The following is a 10,004-nucleotide window of genomic DNA, read 5'->3' on the forward strand; positions in this document are numbered from 1 at the left end:
CTATCTATCAAAAAAGGTCATCATAATTGGGATGAGTATGAAATAGTTGTATTGTATGTGAGATGGATATCCATTGGAACAAATTATCACAATTGCAAAGTGTAGATGAAATATTAAAGAAAGAAAAATTGATGCTTGTGCAATGTGGGTTATCAGTTCTTTTTTGTAGCAATGAAGATCACTTATACATGACTGACCTATATATTTAGTGGGAAAATTTTTTATGTAAAAAACACCATGAGACCATAGGCAAAAGGATTCAAAAATTTAAAGCTATTTGAATTATAGTAGCATATTGAACTATGGGGACCTTTTGCATTGCCTAAAACCAATAGATTCACATAGTTAGTTGTCATGCAATCATAGGTTAACGTTGAGCTTCATTTGGTTTCAAGAAGAGTTTAATATTCTTTATTAATTAGGGTTAACCATGTGAAGGTGGAAGCTCATTTTCCTTCCACCCCACCTCCTAACATGTAAATTTGCCATTAATATCTAAAATTTACTCATTCATTAATAAAATTCATTCATTCCATTAATAAATTCCTTGTTAACATCATGTCATTGATTAGATAAACTTGCGAATGCCACTCTGAATCAAGAATGCATGAATCTAAATTCTATATGCATGGACAATAGGTGGAGCTCAAAAATACACCTCGTTTACATTTATTTAACATGTCTATGCAAAACTCTAACAAAAATGCAAATCTGTTGAGCTTTTTCAGCTCCACCTAATTTTGTATGCATATGAATTAAGATTACATATTGAACTATGGCATCCTTCTGCATTGCCTAAAACCAAGAGATTCACATAGTTAGTTACCATGCAATCATAGGTTAATGTTGAGCTTTGCCGAGTTTGAAGAATAGTTTAATATTATCTACTAATCAAGCCCAACCATGTGAAGGTGGAAGCTCATTTTGCCCCACCCCCCCACAACATCTAAATTCCCTATTAAGATCTAAAATTCATTCATTAATTAATAAAATTCATTCATTCCATTAATAAATTCCTTATTAACATCATACCATTGATTTGATAAACTTGTGAATGCCACTATGAATTAGGAATGCACATGCAACTACGTTCTATATGCACGAACAATATGTAGAGTTGAAAAACCCCACCATATTTACATTTATTTAATAGGTCTATGCAAAGCTCTAACAAAAATGCAATCCTATTGGGATTTTTCAGCTCCACCTAATGGCGTATGCATATGAATTGACATTTCATATTGAACTATGGTGTCCATGTTCATTACCTAAAACCAAGAGATTGACAGAGTTAGTTATCATGTAATCATCTTTAAGTTTAAAAAAATGGTTCTAGATCTACAAAAGTGACATATTTTTCCCATCTTCTAGTGCATGTCATTTTTTCATCGCATCCAAAATAATATTATGCCACTCTTAATTGAGAATGCACATGCAACTACATTCTATATGAATGGACAATAGGTGGAGTTGACAAAATGCAATACAATTACATTTATTTAATAGGTCTATTAAGTTTTTAAAATTATAGATCATCATGAACATTACAACTCTAGTGACTATGGCCAACAAAATTTCCTCAACAAGCTAGCACATCGAAAGTATTGATTTTCTTGCATGCTGAGGACATTACCGTTGCCTATAAGAGTCAAAGTTACAATGTTTTGATGGTCTATAACTTAAAATTCCTAATTAAAGACCTTTAACAACAATGCATACCTATTGCATTTTTATGCTCCACCTGAGGTCATATGCATAAGAATTGAGATTTCATATTGAACAATGGAATCCTTCGGCATTGCTTGAAACCAAGAGATTCACACAACTAGTTTTCATGCAATCATAGGTTAATATTGATCTTCACTTGGTTTTGAGAATAGTTTAATATTCTCTACTAATTAGGGCCAACCTCATGAAGGTGGAAGCTAATTCCTCCCCACCCCCCCAACATCTAAATTCCCTATTACTTGTCATGAGCAATGAAGATTGACTTTCCCTAAGAGTAGCAAAAGGTGATGAGGAAATTCTAGCTACTCTTAGGGGAAGTCCATCTTAATTGGTCATGAAAAATTCATCACAATTCTTTAGTCATTTTCATACATTTAGCATGGGTACATCCAAGAATGTCCTCATCACATCCTGCATAAAATGAATCCACTATTACAATGTTTCCTGTAAGAAATAATAGTTCAAGTGAAATAAATACATGAAAAATGAGAGAGAAAAAGAGGAATCTACTTACCAATAGGCATTGCCATCACATCTATGGTCATGCTATATGTTGAATGAGTTTTATTTATTTTTTGTTGTGCCAAGATCTCTATGCTTATTTACATACATACATATATACATAGACATATATATATATGTGTGTGTATGTATGAATATATACACACATATATTCATATACATATGTATAAATATATATATAAATAAATACAGACATATACAAAGATCACAAGGGCATGACAACGAGATGCAAAGATCACAAAGACATGAAAACAAAATGCAGTGATAACAAGGATATGACAATGCAATCCTATGTCTTCATTGATCTCCACAATCAATAATATCTCTTTGTATATACATACATACATACATACACAGGCACACACATATTTGTTTGTATGTATATATACACATATATACATATACCTATCTATATATATGTATATACATACACACATACATACATACATACATACATACATACATACATACATACATACATACATACATATACACATACATATATACAAACATACATACATACATACATCTACATATGCAATGTTATCATTTTGGAAAACTATATTTGATCCTGCTAGCAAGGAACAACTGATTGCTCTTGCTATGTTATGTTTTTGTAAAATTTCTTACGAATTCTGCCCATTTTTCTTGGTCTGTATAATTTTTTTCCATGATCTTGAGGTAAGTCACTTAACATGGGTTGAGTGAGTTTTATTATTTTATTATTTGGATTCTAGAATATGTATGTTGTTGGATAAATTTTTCTATTGTGCCAAGATCTCTCTATATATACATACATAGGCACACATATGTCCATTGCTTAGAAGAGTGTTTCAAGGTTGGGAACCACGTCAACATCCTTTCCATGGTTTAGAGGTAATGTCATTATGCTAGAGGCTTCTCTAAGGGTATAAGCCTTATGATTATGGTATTTCTACAAAGCATAACTTGCTTCTTCAACTCCTTACACTCAACTCTTCATTGAAGTTATTCTTCCAACAGTGAGAATAGGTGCTACAAATTCCTACAAGACAAGGGACCTTGAAGCTATGCTACTTTTTCTAGAGACATGGGAGAAGTTACTACTAGGTTTAGTACTTCATAATATTTTAGATCATATAGTGATTCCTAAATTAACAACAATAGTAGATACTTGGATCCTTGTGGGAAGAGTGTGCCAATACATGCATGGTTACATCCTTGGCTTCCATTATTGGGCTAGTGTATGGAGATTTTATATCCAACCATTCTTTATAAATTGGGGAATGTGCTTCATGCCTAGCATGCAAGTGATGCATCTACATATGCAATTTTATCACCTTGCAAAATTGTATTTGATGCTGTTAGCTGGAAACAGTTGATTGTTTATTTTTTTGTACCTAATATGATGAAAGTTCTACAAGAATTTATAATCAACCTAGGTAATCATCAACTAGACCAAATTAAATAGGTTATGGGTTGCTTCTTTTTAAAAATATCTACTATGATATGGTTTTGTAAAATTTATGTGAACTCTACCCTTTTTTCTTTGTCGACATTTATTTTGTGCAGGAGTACCCATATCATATGGTGGTATATTAAACTTGGATTGAGTAATGGATGCAAGTTTTTGTTGCAAGGAAGAAATAATTTGAGTAATACTAGTGGTAGTAGAAATAATAGAGGAAGTAGAATGCAATGACACATTTAACACACTAGGAAGAGTGTAAAAATTAGCTAGAATAGAAGGTGCTATAGGTGGAACATAAGGAACCATAGTAGGAGGATTAGAATAAGTGTAATGAACACTATTGTATGGAGGTTGTGAGATAGGAAATGAAATAGGTGAAACACTCATGGGTAGAGAATAAATAGTAAGACTACTAACATGAGGATTAAATGGTTAAATATAAATAGTCACAATAGGAGCAACATAAGAAGGAATGCTAGAGATAGGTTTGGAAAGAGACAAGGTAGTTCAACACTAGTGATACATAAAGCTATTCCTATTTTAGATGCAGCTTGAGCTAAAGGCTTAACATGGGTGTGGACAAGGTTAGTAAGACAACACAAGAGATCCATGTCCATCATTACAAAAATACTTTCTTAAGAGCATTAAAATAATCCATAATATTGGTATTGTGATTCTCTTGAGGAATTCAATTATGCATTTTATCAATCTCAATAGCAATCTTATGAACTTGTTCAGGAGGAACCCTTAAATCCTCATCCTCATCATCAGATGAATGAGAAGAGTCATGCTCCATAGAAGGATTAGGGTCATGAGAAACCATAGGATCACTAAGGTTCCTAAAGAGAGGAGAAGAGGAATCTTGATCAAAGTGAGCCATGAGTCTATAACTTCTCCTAAGGGGATACTATAAGTAGGGCTTAAGGTAATAGACCCCAAGGATGCACATACATTAGAGAGCCAAGGTTTCAAAAAAAAGATGTTCCATAAGGACTTCTTAACATTTGAATAAATTCAAAATATAAATCCCATGTGTATTCTTAATCTACAAATCCTCTTCATTCATCATCCTAGAAGTTTTTCCAACCTTACTTCTACAACCACCTATATCATCAGAAATATCAACTATTATCTTGCTACTACAACCACTAGGATCAAATGAGTCATACTTGTTGCAAGCCTTCATCTAATTAGAAATTTTCTTTCTTCTTCCTCTACTCTTAATCACAAGATCATATTATTGTCTTTCAATAGTAGGAACCCCAACCATAGGTTTTTCTATCTTCAAATTGAAATTCTTAAAAATACTCACATTCACTACAACATTTGGGGTCAAATTGCAATGATAATTTGCAATGGTAGGGTAATTTGTGGATTTTCATGTTTTTTTTTTTTTTTTGTTATTTTCATCAATGCCATCATAATATCAACATTTACATCACAATTGCAAGCTTGTGTGAGTATAAACAAAAAAAGGAAAACATGAGATAAACCATTCCCCATTATTTTTGGTCTATTGTAGAGAGTTGCGCACAAAAGAGGGTGGAGAACTCTAAAGGAGGGTAGAGATCTCTAAACATTAGTGGAGAGCTTTAAGCTCTAAACATTAGTGGAGAGCTTTAAGCTCTAAACATTAGTGGAGAGCTTTAAGCTCTAAACATTGGTGGAGATTTCATTTTCATGCCCTTGTGATCACTTTATTTTATTTTCATGCCCTTCTGATCTCTCCATTTCATTGTCATGCCCTAGGTGGAGATTAGTGGAAATCGGGGATTTTATTGTCATATCCTTGTGATCATTGCATTTCATTGTCATGCCCTTGTGATCTCTGCATATTTTTGTCATTCTATTGTGATCTTTGTGCTCTTTCTCTATAATTTTGTTGTCATGACATGCCCTTGTGATCTTTGTGTCCTTTCTCTATGATTTTCTTTAAGGGGAGAAGAGCTACTTATGTAAATGTTCTTTTCTTTTCCTTCTAAACATTTATCTCTGTATATTTCCCCAAGCAATTGATTAGAGAAGATTCTCTTTATGTATACATATGTGTATATAAATACATAGACACACATATGTGTGTCTATCTATGTATGTATCTATGTATATATACAAATATCTCTATGTTTATATGGATACATACATAAATAGACATACATATATGTATATGTATGTATATATATACATATATAAACATACATAGATATAAACATACATACATATATACATATACAGAGATCACAAGGGTACGACAATGAGATGTAGCTATTACAAGGCCATGACAACAAAATGTAGTGATCACAAGGACATGACAATGAATATTAGATCTCCATTGACCTCCACAATCCACAAGATCTCTCTGTATATACATACATACATACATATATATAAACACACATATACACATACATGCATACATAAATATATACATGACTACATAAATATACACATACATATATACAAACAAACAAACATACATACATACATCTACATATGCAATTTTATCAACTTGGAAAATTGTATTTGATCCTGCTTGTTGGGAATGACTAATTGTTCATTTTATTGTACCTAATCTGATGATAGTTCTACAAGAATTTGTAATTAACTAGCTAATTAGAAACTAGACATATTTAACTTGTTTACGCCTTGTTTCTCTCTAAAAATATCTACTATGATATGCTTCTGTAAAATTTCTTTCAAACTCTACCTATTTTTCCTAGTCTTCATTATTTTTGTGAAGGATTTTGAGGTAAGTCACCTAGCATGGGTTGAGTGAGTTTTATTGTTTTATTTTTTGGATTCTACAATATTTATGTATTTAGATTAATTTTTCCATTGTGCTAAGATGTAATAACCACCTTAAATAAGCTCTACATATATATAGATACATATATACATATAGACATATATACATACATGTATATACACATGCATACATGTTAGAGTAACTAGATATTTTCTAATTAACTCTAGTTTTCTTGAGCTAAACTTTGGGCATCTAATAATTAATTCCTTTATTAATTATTATGATGCAACCTAGGTTAGACCTTTTTAGAGTATTGATCTCCTTTATAAGAATTTTCACTCATTGTAAACATTTATTGAGATTGATTAATTCACTTTTGATAATAGCAATTTCTCTTTTTTCTCATCCAGAATGTCTCATCTATGGATCTAGAAATTTCAACCTCCATAGCCTTTTGATTCTATTGTGTGGTAAGTGTTTACATGTAGGTGATTCTTAGGAGTTGTGGGGTTGATCTTTCATCAACTTCAACATGGTATTAGAGCTCCAAATCTGCATTCCCTTATTCTATTTATGACAACTATGGCTTTGCTTTTAGATATGTGTTTTCTCTTTCTGAGGGTTTCATTTTTTGAAGTTTTTTTGTATTGAATATGGGGGTCACCATTTTTCTGAGCACTTTGAGCCTAAATAAACAACACCATTATTCTCTAGAGCACCCAAAAATCTCTATTTTCATATAAAATTTGTCCAATTTGTACATAGTTAAAATTTGAGGCTAAATAATATTACTTCTAGATTGGACACATTTCTCAAGGTAAAGATTTTTTTGTTTTTTGGCACATTTCCTAAGGCGATGATTTCTTATTCTAAGTACGCAAATCAAAATTTTTCCAAAAATCATGAATTTTTTGGCAAATTTCCTAAGGTGGTGATTTTGCAATGTTTTGTACAAAAATTGGGATTATTTTGCCACAAAAATAAGATTTTTGGTTATGTTAATCGAGATTTTTTGTACATGTAAATTGAAACATTTTTTTTACAAAACTAATGTGCTTCCCAAATAATTTATGGTGTTGGTGGGCATGATTTTTGTGGTATTTTGGCATGGATCCTGAGGTGGGAAAAGATATTTTGCCCTTCCAACACTTTTGTTTACCTAAATGTGATTTTTTGGCTATAACTTGCTCATCTAGACTCTATTTTTTGATGTGAAAGAAGTGTTAGAAAGATAATTCTAAGCCCATCATGATGGTGTAGTTTATTTCAACTTTTGATTTTTTTTGGTTTCTAGTTTATGTAGTCAAATTTAGAGTTTCTCTTTTGTCCTTCATGAGACATATCCTTAGACATTTTACTTTCCAAATTCTGCTCCAAACATATCCCATCCATTTTTCTCATTTTTTGTATTCTAATGGATATCTTCGTTATTTTAGGTCCAAAGATTGATTATGTTGTTTCAAATTATTTTTCATGGGTTATACTATCTATTGTATCAACCTTATGTGTCTTTTGATCTTTGTTGACATCCTTTTGTAGTATTTTTGCAAAAGCACTGAGATAAATTGTCACTCTATTGCATTTTGGGATCTTGCACATATTTGTATCTTTTTGTACTCATAATACATTATAAAGTCAATTTGGGGTTTCATTTTGGCCATATTTGTCTTCTTCTTTTGTCAAGTGAGTGTTGCTTCCATGACATTAGCCTGATGATGTGTTGATGACTCATGCCATTATAGGTGCTTGTAGTTCTTTTGCACTCTCGATGTTCCTAGTTCTTCTTTCTGTAAGAGATATTGAATTTAGTTTCAATTTTCATGTCTTACCTCTCAAAATTATCGGAGGGCTATGTTGGTTCTATTTCTTTCTTGGTTTGATGGAATGAGCTATGTATTTAGTATTTTGATCCTATGTACTAGGGCATTGCAATGGTTGGATACTTATGCATTTTGGTCAGCTAGATCATTTACCATATAGAAATTCTTTAATTACTATTTTTGGAGGCCATGAAAATACCTTCCATCTTTGATTGATCAGCTCTTTATACTTAGTCTTCTCTACTAGGTCATGTTCTATATAGTGGAGGTTCTTCAAATTAGTAGTTTGGCAGAGCTTTGCAACTTCTACTTGCTTTAGTGGTATTCTTCATGATCATATTTTGTTCTTATCTTTTGGAACATTCCCTAGTTTGGAGGATTCTTCATTTCTTCGCTATTTTTTTCAACATTTTTTCCATCTCTTCTTTGAGTATGGTTTTTCCCATGTAGTTTTCTCTATTTCTCCTCTTTTCAAAGATTTGGTTGTGCTTGGGTACCTCATCAAGCCTTGTTTGTTAGGATCCACTTATACTTTTAGTAGTAGATTCTAAGTTTTTAGGTACTCCCTAAGTTTATCTTAAGTGAGGGTGTTAGATTAATTAGATATTTTCTAATTAACTCTAGTTTTCTTATGCTAAGCTTTAGGCATCTAATAATTAATTATTTTATTAATTATTATGATGCAACCTAGGTTGGACTTTTTCAGGGTTTCAATCTCTTTTATAAGGATGATCTCTCATTGTAAATATTCATTGAGATTGATTAATTCACTTTTGATAATAGAAATTTTTCCTTTTGCTCATCAAGAATTTCTCATCTATGTATCTAGCAATTTTAGCTTCCATAGCCTTTTGCTTCTTTTCTATGGTAGATGTTTACATGCAGGTGATTCTTAGGAGTTTTAGGTTTGAGATTTCATTAGCTTCAACAATACATACATGTACACATACATACATAAATACATACATACATACATATATACATGCATACATACATACATCTGCATATGCAATTTTATCACCTTGAAAAATTGTATTTGATCTTACTAATTTGGAATAACTTATTGTTCATTTTATTGTACCTAATCTGATGATAGTTGTATAAGAATTTGTAATCAACCCAGCTAATCAAGACCTAGACCAATTTAATTGGGTTATGCGTTATTTATTTCTTAAAATATCTATTATGATATGTTTATGTAAAATTTATTGTGAACTTTGCCCATTATTCTGGTCTACATTATTTTTCTACATGATTTTGAGGTAAGTCACTTAGCATGAGTTAAGTGAGTTATATTGTTTTATTATTTGGATTCTAGAGTATGTATTAAGCTAGATCAACTTTTTTGTTGTGCTAAGATGTAATAAGCACCTTAAAAAAGATCTCTCTCTCTCTCTCTCTCTCTCTCTCTCTCCCTCCCTCCCTCCCTCTCCATGTGTGTGTGTGTGTGTGTGTGTGTGTGTGTGTGTGTCTATATATATATATATATATATATATATATATATAGAGAGAGAGAGAGAGAGAGAGAGAGAGAGAGAGAGAGATCTTTTTTAATGTGCTTATTACATATTAGCACAATAGAAAAGTTGATCCAGCTGAATACATATTCCAAAATCCAAATAATAAATATGTATGTGTGTGTGTGTGTGTGTGTACATACAAACATACATATACATAAAGAGAAGCTTCTCTATTCACCTACTAAGGGAAATATAAAAAGATGTTGAAGGTGATTATATTT

This window comes from Cupressus sempervirens, chromosome 4, assembly GCF_028749045.1.
Source record: "Cupressus sempervirens isolate cs-2001-9-10 chromosome 4, ASM2874904v1, whole genome shotgun sequence".
Taxonomy (NCBI): Eukaryota; Viridiplantae; Streptophyta; class Pinopsida; order Cupressales; family Cupressaceae; genus Cupressus; species Cupressus sempervirens.